This window comes from Lates calcarifer, unplaced genomic scaffold, assembly GCF_001640805.2.
Source record: "Lates calcarifer isolate ASB-BC8 unplaced genomic scaffold, TLL_Latcal_v3 _unitig_4421_quiver_2750, whole genome shotgun sequence".
Taxonomy (NCBI): domain Eukaryota; kingdom Metazoa; phylum Chordata; class Actinopteri; family Centropomidae; genus Lates; species Lates calcarifer.
In genome coordinates this window covers 1-12,887 of record NW_026116889.1, presented here as the reverse complement: position 1 = coordinate 12,887, position 12,887 = coordinate 1, and the positions used below count along the sequence as shown (strand labels likewise).

At 49.4% G+C, this 12,887-nt stretch overlaps 13 non-coding genes and 2 pseudogenes across 13 annotated transcripts; all 15 read left to right on the top strand.

Moving 5' to 3' along the window:
• Positions 1–10: 10 nt before the first annotated feature.
• Positions 11–174, top strand: LOC127140416 (U1 spliceosomal RNA). The gene has a single exon (XR_007810904.1). It is a non-coding gene; the product is annotated as a U1 spliceosomal RNA (small nuclear RNA).
• A 371-nt stretch (positions 175–545) lies between these two features.
• LOC127140414 (U5 spliceosomal RNA) lies at positions 546–657 on the top strand. Its single transcript, XR_007810902.1, has one exon. It is a non-coding gene; the product is annotated as a U5 spliceosomal RNA (small nuclear RNA).
• Positions 658–837: 180 nt separating this feature from the next.
• LOC127140407 (U2 spliceosomal RNA) lies at positions 838–1,028 on the top strand. Its single transcript, XR_007810897.1, has one exon. It is a non-coding gene; the product is annotated as a U2 spliceosomal RNA (small nuclear RNA).
• Positions 1,029–1,587: 559 nt separating this feature from the next.
• On the top strand, positions 1,588–1,748 carry LOC127140418 (U1 spliceosomal RNA). The gene has a single exon (XR_007810906.1). It is a non-coding gene; the product is annotated as a U1 spliceosomal RNA (small nuclear RNA).
• Positions 1,749–2,117: 369 nt separating this feature from the next.
• On the top strand, positions 2,118–2,229 carry LOC127140413 (U5 spliceosomal RNA). The gene has a single exon (XR_007810901.1). It is a non-coding gene; the product is annotated as a U5 spliceosomal RNA (small nuclear RNA).
• Positions 2,230–2,409: 180 nt separating this feature from the next.
• On the top strand, positions 2,410–2,600 carry LOC127140406 (U2 spliceosomal RNA). Its single transcript, XR_007810896.1, has one exon. It is a non-coding gene; the product is annotated as a U2 spliceosomal RNA (small nuclear RNA).
• Positions 2,601–3,160: 560 nt separating this feature from the next.
• LOC127140405 (U1 spliceosomal RNA) lies at positions 3,161–3,324 on the top strand. The gene has a single exon (XR_007810895.1). It is a non-coding gene; the product is annotated as a U1 spliceosomal RNA (small nuclear RNA).
• A 370-nt stretch (positions 3,325–3,694) lies between these two features.
• LOC127140412 (U5 spliceosomal RNA) lies at positions 3,695–3,806 on the top strand. The gene has a single exon (XR_007810900.1). It is a non-coding gene; the product is annotated as a U5 spliceosomal RNA (small nuclear RNA).
• A 166-nt stretch (positions 3,807–3,972) lies between these two features.
• On the top strand, positions 3,973–4,119 carry LOC127140410 (uncharacterized; annotated as a pseudogene).
• Positions 4,120–9,605: 5,486 nt separating this feature from the next.
• Positions 9,606–9,823, top strand: LOC127140409 (uncharacterized; annotated as a pseudogene).
• A 378-nt stretch (positions 9,824–10,201) lies between these two features.
• On the top strand, positions 10,202–10,314 carry LOC127140415 (U5 spliceosomal RNA). Its single transcript, XR_007810903.1, has one exon. It is a non-coding gene; the product is annotated as a U5 spliceosomal RNA (small nuclear RNA).
• A 178-nt stretch (positions 10,315–10,492) lies between these two features.
• LOC127140419 (U2 spliceosomal RNA) lies at positions 10,493–10,683 on the top strand. The gene has a single exon (XR_007810907.1). It is a non-coding gene; the product is annotated as a U2 spliceosomal RNA (small nuclear RNA).
• Positions 10,684–11,239: 556 nt separating this feature from the next.
• LOC127140417 (U1 spliceosomal RNA) lies at positions 11,240–11,401 on the top strand. The gene has a single exon (XR_007810905.1). It is a non-coding gene; the product is annotated as a U1 spliceosomal RNA (small nuclear RNA).
• Positions 11,402–11,767: 366 nt separating this feature from the next.
• Positions 11,768–11,879, top strand: LOC127140411 (U5 spliceosomal RNA). The gene has a single exon (XR_007810899.1). It is a non-coding gene; the product is annotated as a U5 spliceosomal RNA (small nuclear RNA).
• A 181-nt stretch (positions 11,880–12,060) lies between these two features.
• LOC127140408 (U2 spliceosomal RNA) lies at positions 12,061–12,253 on the top strand. Its single transcript, XR_007810898.1, has one exon. It is a non-coding gene; the product is annotated as a U2 spliceosomal RNA (small nuclear RNA).
• Positions 12,254–12,887: the final 634 nt, after the last annotated feature.

Sequence of the window (12,887 nt, the reverse complement as noted above, 5' to 3'; positions counted from 1 at the left end):
ACTCCAACTCATACTTACCTGGCAGGGGAGATACCATGATCAAGAAGGTGGTTCACCCAGGGCGAGGCTCAGCCATTGCACTCCGGTTGCGCTGACCCCTGCGAATTCCCCAAATGTGGGAGTCTCGACTGCATAATTTCTGGTAGTGGGGGACTGCGTTCGCGCTCTCCCCTGACCGCTACGTCAAAGGAAAACAAGGTGTCCCGGGTAGCTTCTTTTACTCGTAAGCGTGAAAGCGTGCTGCCAACTATGCCAGTTTTACGACTGCAGAGTCGGTGCTGTTGTCGGGCCGTGACGATTGGTGGGCGTTTCTGTATGTTACAAGCACACATGCCCCAGCCCCCGCCCCCCCCCAAAGGCGGGGCTTTCCGCCTAAGCCTAACCCTCCGCAAACCCCATTGGATAGCGCATGTGACAGTACGGGGCAGGGTAGCTGACGGGTGCGATCTGGGATTTGGAACGCGGCAGGCGCAAAGAGAGGCCTACCGTGACGGTGGTGGCTGGGACGACTGGGTTCTCGGCTGCCCTCAAGGCGAAGGCCGTACTGACTCTGGTTTCTCTTCATAACGCACAAGTCTTTCGCCTTTTACTAAAGACTTCCGTGGAGAGGAACGCCAACGAGTTTAAGCTATTTTTGGTAGGTTTGGCCGTAAGGCTGAGCCCTTTGAGTGTGTGAAAAGTCAAACGGCTGTCTCCGCTAAGAACCAGGGGTGCAAAGTGGGGAGACTGGGTGGGGTGCTAAGCAGCAGCCATTGTTAGGCTGGCTTGAAAACAGGGCACCGTGACAAGAGAGGATCGTGCCAAGAGCTTGGACGGAACACGAAACGCTTTGGACTCATCGCTTCTCGGCCTTTTGGCTAAGATCAAGTGTAGTATCTGTTCTTATCAGTTTAATATCTGATACGTCCCCTACCCGGGGACCATATATTAAATTGATTTTTGGATCAGGGAGCCGGAACGGGGGCTTGCTCCTTCCACTCCACGCATCGACCCGGTATTGCATTACCTCCAGGTACGGTGCACATTCTCTGGAAACGTGCAATGTAACTATAGAGTTTTGTGGGGGGTGTTTTTTCCAGGGGAGTCCCTTGCTTTTCTCACATTCCTTTATCGATAGGGTACAAGTTGCTCAAAGCCCTGATGCGGTTACTGAGTCGTACGCTTAGTGGTGCACTCTTGATTTTTCCCTTTCCCGGAGGTTGATCAGGGTGTACCGTCTCTCTTTTGCAGCTGGAAAAGAAGGTAAAGTAAGCAGTTCCTCTATAGAAGGGGATAACGTGTCCAACAGACCTTTAGAGACGGGAGCATACACGGCTTATGCATTACTGTTTTTGAAAAAAAACAGGCACATTCCAGTTTGTCTGGGCCGAGCTCCGACCGGTGAGAAAAGTCAATAAAACCAGCAAAGTTTGTGCACCGCGCAACTTTGTCAAACTGCAGTATAGTGCTTGCAACGCCTCGGGACAAGCCTCAGATGAGGGTCAGCTAATGCTGATGTCGCCGAACTCTGGCATTGTGCAGTGTGGCCACCATCAGCCAGGGTGCTGTGTCTGGAACCGACCCCACCGTCTCTGACAACTCCAACTCATACTTACCTGGCAGGGGAGATACCATGATCAAGAAGGTGGTTCACCAGGGCGAGGCTCAGCCATTGCACTCCGGTTGCGCTGACCCCTGCGAATTCCCCAAATGTGGGAGTCTCGACTGCATAATTTCTGGTAGTGGGGACTGCGTTCGCGCTCTCCCCTGACCGCTACGTCAAAGGAAAACAAGGTGTCCCGGGTAGCTTCTTTTACTCGTAAGCGTGAAAGCGTGCTGCCAACTATGCCAGTTTTACGACTGCAGAGTCGGTGCTGTTGTCGGGCCGTGACGATTGGTGGGCGTTTCTGTATGTTACAAGCACACATGCCCCCGCCCCCGCCCCCAAAGGCGGGGCTTTCCGCCTAAGCCTAACCCTCCGCAAACCCCATTGGATAGCGCATGTGACAGTACGGGGCAGGGTAGCTGACGGGTGCGATCTGGGATTTGGAACGCGGCAGGCGCAAAGAGAGGCCTACCGTGACGGTGGTGGCTGGGACGACTGGGGTTCTCGGCTGCCCTCAAGGCGAAGGCCGTACTGACTCTGGTTTCTCTTCATAACGCACAAGTCTTTCGCCTTTTACTAAAGACTTCCGTGGAGAGGAACGCCAACGAGTTTAAGCTATTTTTGGTAGGTTTGGCCGTAAGGCTGAGCCCTTTGAGTGTGTGAAAAGTCAAACGGCTGTCTCCGCTAAGAACCAGGGGTGCAAAGTGGGGAGACTGGGTGGGGTGCTAAGCAGCAGCCATTGTTAGGCTGGCTTGAAAACAGGGCACCGTGACAAGAGAGGATCGTGCCAAGAGCTTGGACGGAACACGAAACGCTTTGGACTCATCGCTTCTCGGCCTTTTGGCTAAGATCAAGTGTAGTATCTGTTCTTATCAGTTTAATATCTGATACGTCCCCTACCCGGGGACCATATATTAAATTGATTTTTGGATCAGGGAGCCGGAACGGGGGCTTGCTCCTTCCACTCCACGCATCGACCCGGTATTGCATTACCTCCAGGTACGGTGCACATTCTCTGGAAACGTGCAATGTAACTATAGAGTTTTGTGGGGGGTGTTTTTTCCAGGGAGTCCCTTGCTTTTCTCACATTCCTTTATCGATAGGGTACAAGTTGCTCAAAGCCCTGATGCGGTTACTGAGTCGTACGCTTAGTGGTGCACTCTTGATTTTTCCCTTCCCCGGAGGTTGATCAGGGTGTACCGTCTCTCTTTTGCAGCTGGAAAAGAAGGTAAAGTAAGCAGTTCCTCTATATAAGGGGATAACGTGTCCAACAGACCTTTAGAGACGGGAGCATACACGGCTTATGCATTACTGTTTTTTGAAAAAAAACAGGCACATTCCAGTTTGTCTGGGCCGAGCTCCGACCGGTGAGAAAAGTCAATAAAACCAGCAAAGTTTGTGCACCGCGCAACTTTGTCAAACTGCAGTATAGTGCTTGCAACGCCTCGGGGACAAGCCTCAGATGAGGGTCAGCTAATGCTGATGTCGCCGAACTCTGGCATTGTGCAGTGTGGCCACCATCAGCCAGGGTGCTGTGTCTGGAACCGACCCCACCGTCTCTGACAACTCCAACTCATACTTACCTGGCAGGGGAGATACCATGATCAAGAAGGTGGTTCACCCAGGGCGAGGCTCAGCCATTGCACTCCGGTTGCGCTGACCCCTGCGAATTCCCCAAATGTGGGAGTCTCGACTGCATAATTTCTGGTAGTGGGGGACTGCGTTCGCGCTCTCCCCTGACCGCTACGTCAAAGGAAAACAAGGTGTCCCGGGTAGCTTCTTTTACTCGTAAGCGTGAAAGCGTGCTGCCAACTATGCCAGTTTTACGACTGCAGAGTCGGTGCTGTTGTCGGGCCGTGACGATTGGTGGGCGTTTCTGTATGTTACAAGCACACATGCCCCGCCCCGCCCCCCCCCAAAGGCGGGGCTTTCCGCCTAAGCCTAACCCTCCGCAAACCCCATTGGATAGCGCATGTGACAGTACGGGGCAGGGTAGCTGACGGGTGCGATCTGGGATTTGGAACGCGGCAGGCGCAAAGAGAGGCCTACCGTGACGGTGGTGGCTGGGACGACTGGGGTTCTCGGCTGCCCTCAAGGCGAAGGCCGTACTGACTCTGGTTTCTCTTCATAACGCACAAGTCTTTCGCCTTTTACTAAAGACTTCCGTGGAGAGGAACGCCAACGAGTTTAAGCTATTTTTGGTAGGTTTGGCCGTAAGGCTGAGCCCTTTGAGTGTGTGAAAAGTCAAACGGCTGTCTCCGCTAAGAACCAGGGGTGCAAAGTGGGGAGACTGGGTGGGGTGCTAAGCAGCAGCCATTGTTAGGCTGGCTTGAAAACAGGGCACCGTGACAAGAGAGGATCGTGCCAAGAGCTTGGACGGAACACGAAACGCTTTGGACTTTGGCTAAGATCAAGTGTAGTATCTGTTCTTATCAGTTTAATATCTGATACTACCCGGGACCTTTGGATCAGGGAGCCGGAACACTCCACGCATCGACCGGTATTGCATTACCTCCAGGTACGGTGCACGTTCTCTGGAAACGCTTCTCGGCTTTTGGCTAAGACTGCGATCGCCTCCTGTTGGTGGTTAAAATACTTGTCTGTCGTGGCATCGGTTTTATCAGTGCTTGGGAGGATATTTCTAAATGTTCCTTGTTTAAAGCATTTCAATTTTCCAGTAATTGAAAATCTTTAACAAATAGGAATTCATTGGCTGAGAGAGCTATTTTACCTGTTCTCTGCAGGTTGTAACATCTTGACCAGGCCGATCAGGTAAGTACTCTTTGTCTCTTGTGTTATTTATTGTTTTTCATTATTCTTACTTGTCGGATTGATCTTTTACTGGTTTTATTGTTTTCAGCACTTTTTTAGCTTGTGGTGCCTCCATCATGTCGGCCACCCATGCCGGCATGCGGAGGCACCACAGCGTTCGTTTAAATTTTGTGGAGAGAGAGGGTAAACTCCTGGGGATGTCCAGACTGGACTTCTCCAGGAAGCTAGTCCAAAAAGCCTTGGGTTTCACACCAAATGATCTGAACTGTATACTGACCTTGCCTTTTGGTAAAGGCTTTGATGTGAGTTTCCGTTCAGCAGCTCTGCTAAGAGAGTTTTGGACACGTTTTGAAAATGTTAAACCCCAGTTTTCTGCCTTCAGTGTGGAGAAACTGACTGACAATGCCTTAAAAACGGTTATTGTCAGAATGTTCAATGAAACAGTGAATGCAGAGGACATTTGTTTGTGGCTGGGAAGATATTGCACTGTTAAAGGCCAGGCTACCAAAGTGAGAGATGAGGATGGCATTTGGAACTGCGCTTGGAGGGTCCCCATTCAACAATGGCAGGACCCCCAGGGCTTCCAAGGCCTAAAACATCTGCCATCCATGATAGTTCTGGGAGAAAACAGGGGCTACATCCATTACCAGGGTCAGCCCAAGCTCTGCCGCAAGTGTGGTGAGCACGGGCACCTGGCCGAAGCTTGTCAGCAGACTGTCTGTGGGAAATGCAGAGAAATTGGGCACACCTTTGAGGAGTGCACCAATGGCAGAAAATGCAATCTATGTGGAGAATCAAACCACCTCTTCAGAGATTGCCCCAAATCTTTTGCCAACAAAGTAAAGGCAGCAAAAGCAAGTGGGCAAAATGGTGGACCAGGCCAGGCAGTTAGAGAGCTAATTGAAGAGGCTGGGCCGGAAAATTCAAATCTCCCGCCAAATCCTGTGATTGGAGGAGTGGAATCAGATGAGGCGGGGAGAAAGGGAGGGGCCTGCAACAGCCCCATCAACAGAGAGTTCTGGAGAGGATGGGGCAATGCAGGTAGAGGGCGGAGCTAGTTCAGATAATGAGGAAGGCCAATTGCAGACTGATAGCGAGGATGCCTCCCCCCCAACGCCCAGCAAACAAAGAGGCTGGCATCAGAATTGTCCTCTGAGTCTCCTGTATTCTCAGAGAAGAGGGGAAGAGTTGGGACTCTCTCAGACAGTTCATCTGTGGAGGAGCCCAGAGTCTTCCCCTCCGATTCACCAAATGAGGTCTCATTTTTAACAATAGCTCTGCAATCAACCCCTAAGGACTCAAAACTAAATGCAAGGTTGCAGCCTAGACCAACCCCCAGAGTCCATCCGGGGACTGGAGCTAAACCCCCTTACTCTTCACCTGTAAGAGTGAAGGAAGAGCTCCATTCACAGCAGATTATCTGACTGCCATTTTATCTCTGAAATTCCTTGTATAGTCCTTTTAAAATTTCATACCTGTTGTTTTTAACCATACTCATGACTCTCACCTTCTCAACCGTCAATGTGAGAAGTGTGAAGTCGCGAGTTAGAGCCCAGAGTATTTTATCCTATCTTGTTTCCTTTAAGTCAGATGTGTTTTTAATACAGGAATGTGGCATTCCGTTTTTAAAACACTACAGACAGTGGGAGGAGTTGTGGCCATATACATCAATATGGAGTGGATCAAATTACAACAAAAATGATGGAGTGGCCATTTTAATCAAAAATCCTAAGGTTCTGGTGAAGGGCAGCACTGTGGTGAGAAATGGTCGGGCACTTTTAGCACACTTGACTTTTAGGAGAAGGGATTTTAATCTCTTAAATATTTATGGCTTTAATGACAGGAATGACAGGTATGACCTTTTAGAAGAACTGCAGTTCCACATGCTAGGTAGGGAACCTTTAGTTGTAGGGGGTGATTTTAATTGTATTTTAAGCAGGAAAGACAGGAAAAGAGGAGGGCAAGATTTTAAAGTTGATAAAGCATCACTTTTACTACAGGGCATATGCAGGGATTTTAAAATTCAGGACTGTTTTAAAACCATGCATCCTAGAGAGGAGGGCTTCACCTGGTTCAGTGGTGATGGCACCAGAGCCTCTCGCATAGACTATATTTTTACACGGGACTGCCCACCAACCGATGCTAGATTGACCCCTGTTTTCTTTTCCGATCACCTGATGCTTTCCTGCACCCTTTCGCTCTCTTCGGGTGTGACATCAGGAAGTGGTCTGTGGAAACTCAACTGCTCCCTTTTAGAAGACCAGGTTTTAGTCAACCAATACAGGGAGCAGTACAGAGAGTGGCAGACCCTTCAAGACTTTTACGACACATGCGCACACTGGTGGGAAATGGTGAAGGAAAAGACCCAGACTTTTTTTAGACAGGCAGGGAAGAGAAAAAAGAGTAGGGAAAATAGACGCATGATGGGACTGCAGAAACGACTACAACGCTATTTTAAACTACAACAATGCGGAATGGATTTTAGTGAGGAAATAAAACAAGTCAAAACAGAGATGTCGGTTTTAGCAGAAACCAAAAGTAAAGGTGTCATTTTAAGAAGCAGGGAACAAGAAATTGAAGAGGGGGAAAAGTGCACAAGGTATTTTTTTAAGAAAATCATAAATAAAAGGGGAACGGTTTGTAAACTAACAAAAGAAAATGGGTGCACAGTAGAAACAATAGAAGAAATTAAACAAGTTGTTGAAAACTACTATGAAAAATTGTACCAAAGGAAACCTATTGAAAAAGACACCATGACAGAAGTTTTAAACCTCATTACCGGGACAGTAGAAAGCAGCGTGCTTTTAACCCAAGATTTTACGATTTTAGAGTTAAATAAATGCATCACAGGTTTTAAGAAGGGGAAGTCCCCAGGACAAGATGGACTTCCCCTGGAATTTTATTTGACATTTTGGGACATTTTAGCACCTGATTTGCTTGCTGTTTTTATGGGTTTTGAACGACTAGACCGACTTCCTGACAGTTTTAGAATAGGGATAGTGACTCTCCTTCACAAGGCCAAAGATAAGACTGATTTGAAGAACTGGAGACCTATCACTCTTTTAAACTTTGACTGCAAACTTTTAGCCTCACGTATGTCTGGATTTTTAGAAGAGGTGATTCACCCAGATCAAGCCTGCGCCATTCCGGGGAGGAAGATCACCGACAGCCTCGTACTGATCCGAGACACCATCTGTTACGCGAGAGACAGAAACATCAGGCTAATAGTACTAAATTTAGATTTTGAAAAAGCCTTCGATCGGGTCTCGCACCAGTACCTCTTTCGGGTACTGCAAAAAATGGGATTTCCAGAAAGGTTTATAGCTTGGGTGGGATTGCTGTACCGGAGCATCACCAGCAGATTTGTTATTAACGGGCACCTGACAAAAGCAGTGGATATTAACTGCGGTGTTCGTCAGGGCTGTCCGTTATCTGCCCTCCTCTATGTCATCTGTATAGAACCTCTGGCGCAGATCTTGAGAAGGGACCAACGAATCAATGGGATCGGAATCCCAGGGAGCGGGGGACTTCAGACTAAATGCGTTTTATACATGGACGACGTGAACGTTTTATGCACCGACCTTTTATCTGTCAACAGGACGCTGGACTTGACTGACTGGTTTGGATGGGCCTCTGGGTCAAAACTCAACAGAGGCAAGACCCAAGCCCAACTTTATGGGCCATGGACGGCGACTGAAATGACAGGACTCCCCCTGACTGTGACACAGACTGACCAGAGAATACTGGGGGTCAAATTTGACAAGGAGGGGGGAGGGAAAACAAATTGGCCAGACGTGGTAGGAAAAGTAAGGCAAAGACTAGGATACTGGGGACTTAGAGGACTGACCATTGAAGGGAAGGTTTTAATCATCAAAGCAGTGATTTTACCCTTGCTTTTACTGATCAGTTCCGTTTTTATCCCTCCTAGGAGAGTGCTTTTAGATCTTGACCGAGCCATCTTTTACTTTTTGTGGGGCTCCAAGTGGGAAAGACTGAGGAGAGACGTGATGAGGAGGCCAAAAGAAAAAGGGGGAAAAGGAGTACCTGACCTACACTTGTTTTTAGGAAGCCGATACGTCGCGCTATACGTGAAATATGCTACAGACCCATCCAGAAACCCTAAGACCACAGCAATGACACGATTCTGGATGGGTTCTTATCTCAAAAGACTGAAGATTTTACCCACTGATCTTAAAGTACCTGTGTCCTTTAACCTGCCACCAGCCTATGCTTTTATTCAGAAGTTTTTAAAGCATTTTAACCTGGAGCAGGAGGAGCTGCAAGTTTTAGCCAATCACCGTGTGTTGATTTCTGTTGTGCAGGAGCAGGAACCAGTGAGTCCAGTGCGCGGGCTTCCATTAGGCCAGCCCTCAACAGTTTGGCGCAACGTCAACCACCCCGCTCTTCCAAACAGACTCCGGGACCTGTCATGGATGGTGGCTCACGAGATCCTCCCGGTCAGGTCCGTCATGCACTCCCGGGGCATGTCGGCGCTCTCAACCTCGACCTGGTTGTGGTGCGCCTGAGTCGGTGAGGCATCTGCTCTGGGAGTGCAGCGCTGCCGTAGACCAGTGGGCAATGGCCGGCTCCTTACAATTCCCGTACTTGCCAGCAAGGGAGGTCCTTACAGCACAGCTGGTGCTCTATGGGGTGAGCCAGGAAGCAATCAAAAAAGACGACTTTGCCAAGCAGTGGCTCACCCTGGCCGCCATCAAAGACGCCATGTGGACCTCCAGAAACTTGCTGGTAAGGAAGCACATGCAGATGCCCCCGTGGCTGTGATCCGGATGGCCGCAGCGACGGTCCAAGTGGCCGAAGCTGCAGGCGGCAGGCCTAGGACACAGCCACAAAGAAGAATCGCCTCTGTGCCCATTCGGACGAAGGAGCCGGAGCTACACGGGAAAAGGTCAAAGCAGCGGCGGCCTGGCTCTCCGGGAGAGGAAGGTGGGAAGGAGCGAGAGGGCGGGGATCTCCTATGAGCACCAGGACAGGATCCTGAGAGACTTACTGTTTGGAGGAGCGGAGTGAGTAACCCTGGGTAGGGACTCACCCTGCTCCTGCACAAGAGAACCTTTTAACAAATACACTCCCTTTTAAAATATTCCTTTACAACTTTGTTGTTTTTTTTTTTAATCTGTAAAACCTCTTAAAAGTACTGTTTTCATTGTCTTAACTATGATTTTACAGATTATCCACAATTGTTGACAAGTTGTATTTTGATGTAGGGTGTATTTTTTTTAATTATGCAAAAGTTTCTATGGAAAATGGAAATGAGTATCAATAAAGAGAAAAAAAAAAAAAAAAAAAAAAAAATCTGTTCTTATCAGTTTAATATCTGATACGTCCCCTACCCGGGGACCATATATTAAATTGATTTTTGGATCAGGGAGCCGGAACGGGGGCTTGCTCCTTCCACTCCACGCATCGACCCGGTATTGCATTACCTCCAGGTACGGTGCACATTCTCTGGAAACGTGCAATGTAACTATAGAGTTTTGTGGGGGTGTTTTTTCCAGGGGAGTCCCTTGCTTTTCTCACATTCCTTTATCGATAGGGTACAAGTTGCTCAAAGCCCTGATGCAGTTACTGAGTCGTACGCTTAGTAGTGCACTCTTGATTTTTCCCTTCCCCGGAGGTTGATCAGGGTGTACCGTCTCTCTTTTGCAGCTGGAAAAGAAGGTAAAGTAAGCAGTTCCCTCTATAGAAGGGATAACGTGTCCAACAGACCTTTAGAGACGGGAGCATACACGGCTTATGCATTACTGTTTTTTGAAAAAAAACAGGCACATTCCAGTTTGTCTGGGCCGAGCTCCGACCGGTGAGAAAAGTCAATAAAACCAGCAAAGTTTGTGCACCGCGCAAACTAACGCACAAGTCTTTCGCCTTTTACTAAAGACTTCCGTGGAGAGGAACGCCAACGAGTTTAAGCTATTTTTGGTAGGTTTGGCCGTAAGGCTGAGCCCTTTGAGTGTGTGAAAAGTCAAACGGCTGTCTCCGCTAAGAACCAGGGGTGCAAAGTGGGGAGACTGTGGGGTGCTAAGCAGCAGCCATTGTTAGGCTGGCTTGAAAACAGGGCACCGTGACAAGAGAGGATCGTGCCAAGAGCTTGGACGGAACACGAAACGCTTTGGACTCATCGCTTCTCGGCCTTTTGGCTAAGATCAAGTGTAGTATCTGTTCTTATCAGTTTAATATCTGATACGTCCCCTACCCGGGGACCATATATTAAATTGATTTTTGGATCAGGGAGCCGGAACGGGGGCTTGCTCCTTCCACTCCACGCATCGACCCGGTATTGCATTACCTCCAGGTACGGTGCACATTCTCTGGAAACGTGCAATGTAACTATAGAGTGGGGGGTGTTTTTTCCAGGGGAGTCCCTTGCTTTTCTCACATTCCTTTATCGATAGGGTACAAGTTGCTCAAAGCCCTGATGCGGTTACTGAGTCGTACGCTTAGTGGTGCACTCTTGATTTTTCCCTTCCCCGGAGGTTGATCAGGGTGTACCGTCTCTCTTTTGCAGCTGGAAAAGAAGGTAAAGTAAGCAGTTCTCTCTATATAAGGGGATAACGTGTCCAACAGACCTTTAGAGACGGGAGCATACACGGCTTATGCATTACTGTTTTTTGAAAAAAAACAGGCACATTCCAGTTTGTCTGGGCCGAGCTCCGACCGGTGAGAAAAGTCAATAAAACCAGCAAAGTTTGTGCACCGCGCAACTTTGTCAAACTGCAGTATAGTGCTTGCAACGCCTCGGGGACAAGCCTCAGATGAGGGTCAGCTAATGCTGATGTCGCCGAACTCTGGCATTGTGCAGTGTGGCCACCATCAGCCAGGGTGCTGTGTCTGGAACCGACCCACCGTCTCTGACAACTCCAACTCATACTTACCTGGCAGGGGAGATACCATGATCAAGAAGGTGGTTCACCCAGGGCGAGGCTCAGCCATTGCACTCCGGTTGCGCTGACCCCTGCGAATTCCCCAAATGTGGGAGTCTCGACTGCATAATTTCTGGTAGTGGGGACTGCGTTCGCGCTCTCCCCTGACCGCTACGTCAAAGGAAAACAAGGTGTCCCGGGTAGCTTCTTTTACTCGTAAGCGTTGCTGCCAACTATGCCAGTTTTACGACTGCAGAGTCGGTGCTGTTGTCGGGCCGTGACGATTGGTGGGCGTTTCTGTATGTTACAAGCACACATGCCCCAGCCCCCGCCCCCGCCCCCAAAGGCGGGCTTTCCGCCTAAGCCTAACCCTCCGCAAACCCCATTGGATAGCGCATGTGACAGTACGGGGCAGGGTAGCTGACGGTGCGATCTGGGATTTTGGAACGCGGCAGGCGCAAAGAGAGGCCTACCGTGACGTGGTGGCTGGGACGACTGGGGTTCTCGGCTGCCCTCAAGGCGAAGGCCGTACTGACTCTGGTTTCTCTTCATAACGCACAAGTCTTTCGCCTTTTACTAAAGACTTCCGTGGAGAGGAACGCCAACGAGTTTAAGCTATTTTTGGTAGGTTTGGCCGTAAGGCTGAGCCCTTTGAGTGTGTGAAAAGTCAAACGGCTGTCTCCGCTAAGAACCAGGGGTGCAAAGTGGGGAGACTGGGTGGGGGTGCTAAGCAGCAGCCATTGTTAGGCTGGCTTGAAAACAGGGCACCGTGACAAGAGAGGATCGTGCCAAGAGCTTGGACGGAACACGAAACGCTTTGGACTCATCGCTTCTCGGCCTTTTGGCTAAGATCAAGTGTGTAGTATCTGTTCTTATCAGTTTAATATCTGATACGTCCCCTACCCGGGGACCATATATTAAATTGATTTTTGGATCAGGGAGCCGGAACGGGGGCTTGCTCCTTCCACTCCACGCATCGACCCGGTATTGCATTACCTCCAGGTACGGTGCACATTCTCTGGAAACGTGCAATGTAACTATAGAGTTTTGTGGGGGTGTTTTTTCCAGGGGAGTCCCTTGCTTTTCTCACATTCCTTTATCGATAGGGTACAAGTTGCTCAAAGCCCTGATGCGGTTACTGAGTCGTACGCTTAGTGGTGCACTCTTGATTTTTCCCTTCCCCGGAGGTTGATCAGGGTGTACCGTCTCTCTTTTGCAGCTGGAAAAGAAGGTAAAGTAAGCAGTTCCCTCTATATAAGGGATAACGTGTCCAACAGACCTTTAGAGACGGGAGCATACACGGCTTATGCATTACTGTTTTTTGAAAAAAAACAGGCACATTCCAGTTTGTCTGGGCCGAGCTCCGACCGGTGAGAAAAGTCAATAAAACCAGCAAAGTTTGTGCACCGCGCAACTTTGTCAAACTGCAGTATAGTGCTTGCAACGCCTCGGGGACAAGCCTCAGATGAGGGTCAGCTAATGCTGATGTCGCCGAACTCTGGCATTGTGCAGTGTGGCCACCATCAGCCAGGGTGCTGTGTCTGGAACCGACCCCACCGTCTCTGACAACTCCAACTCATACTTACCTGGCAGGGGAGATACCATGATCAAGAAGGTGGTTCACCCAGGGCGAGGCTCAGCCATTGCACTCC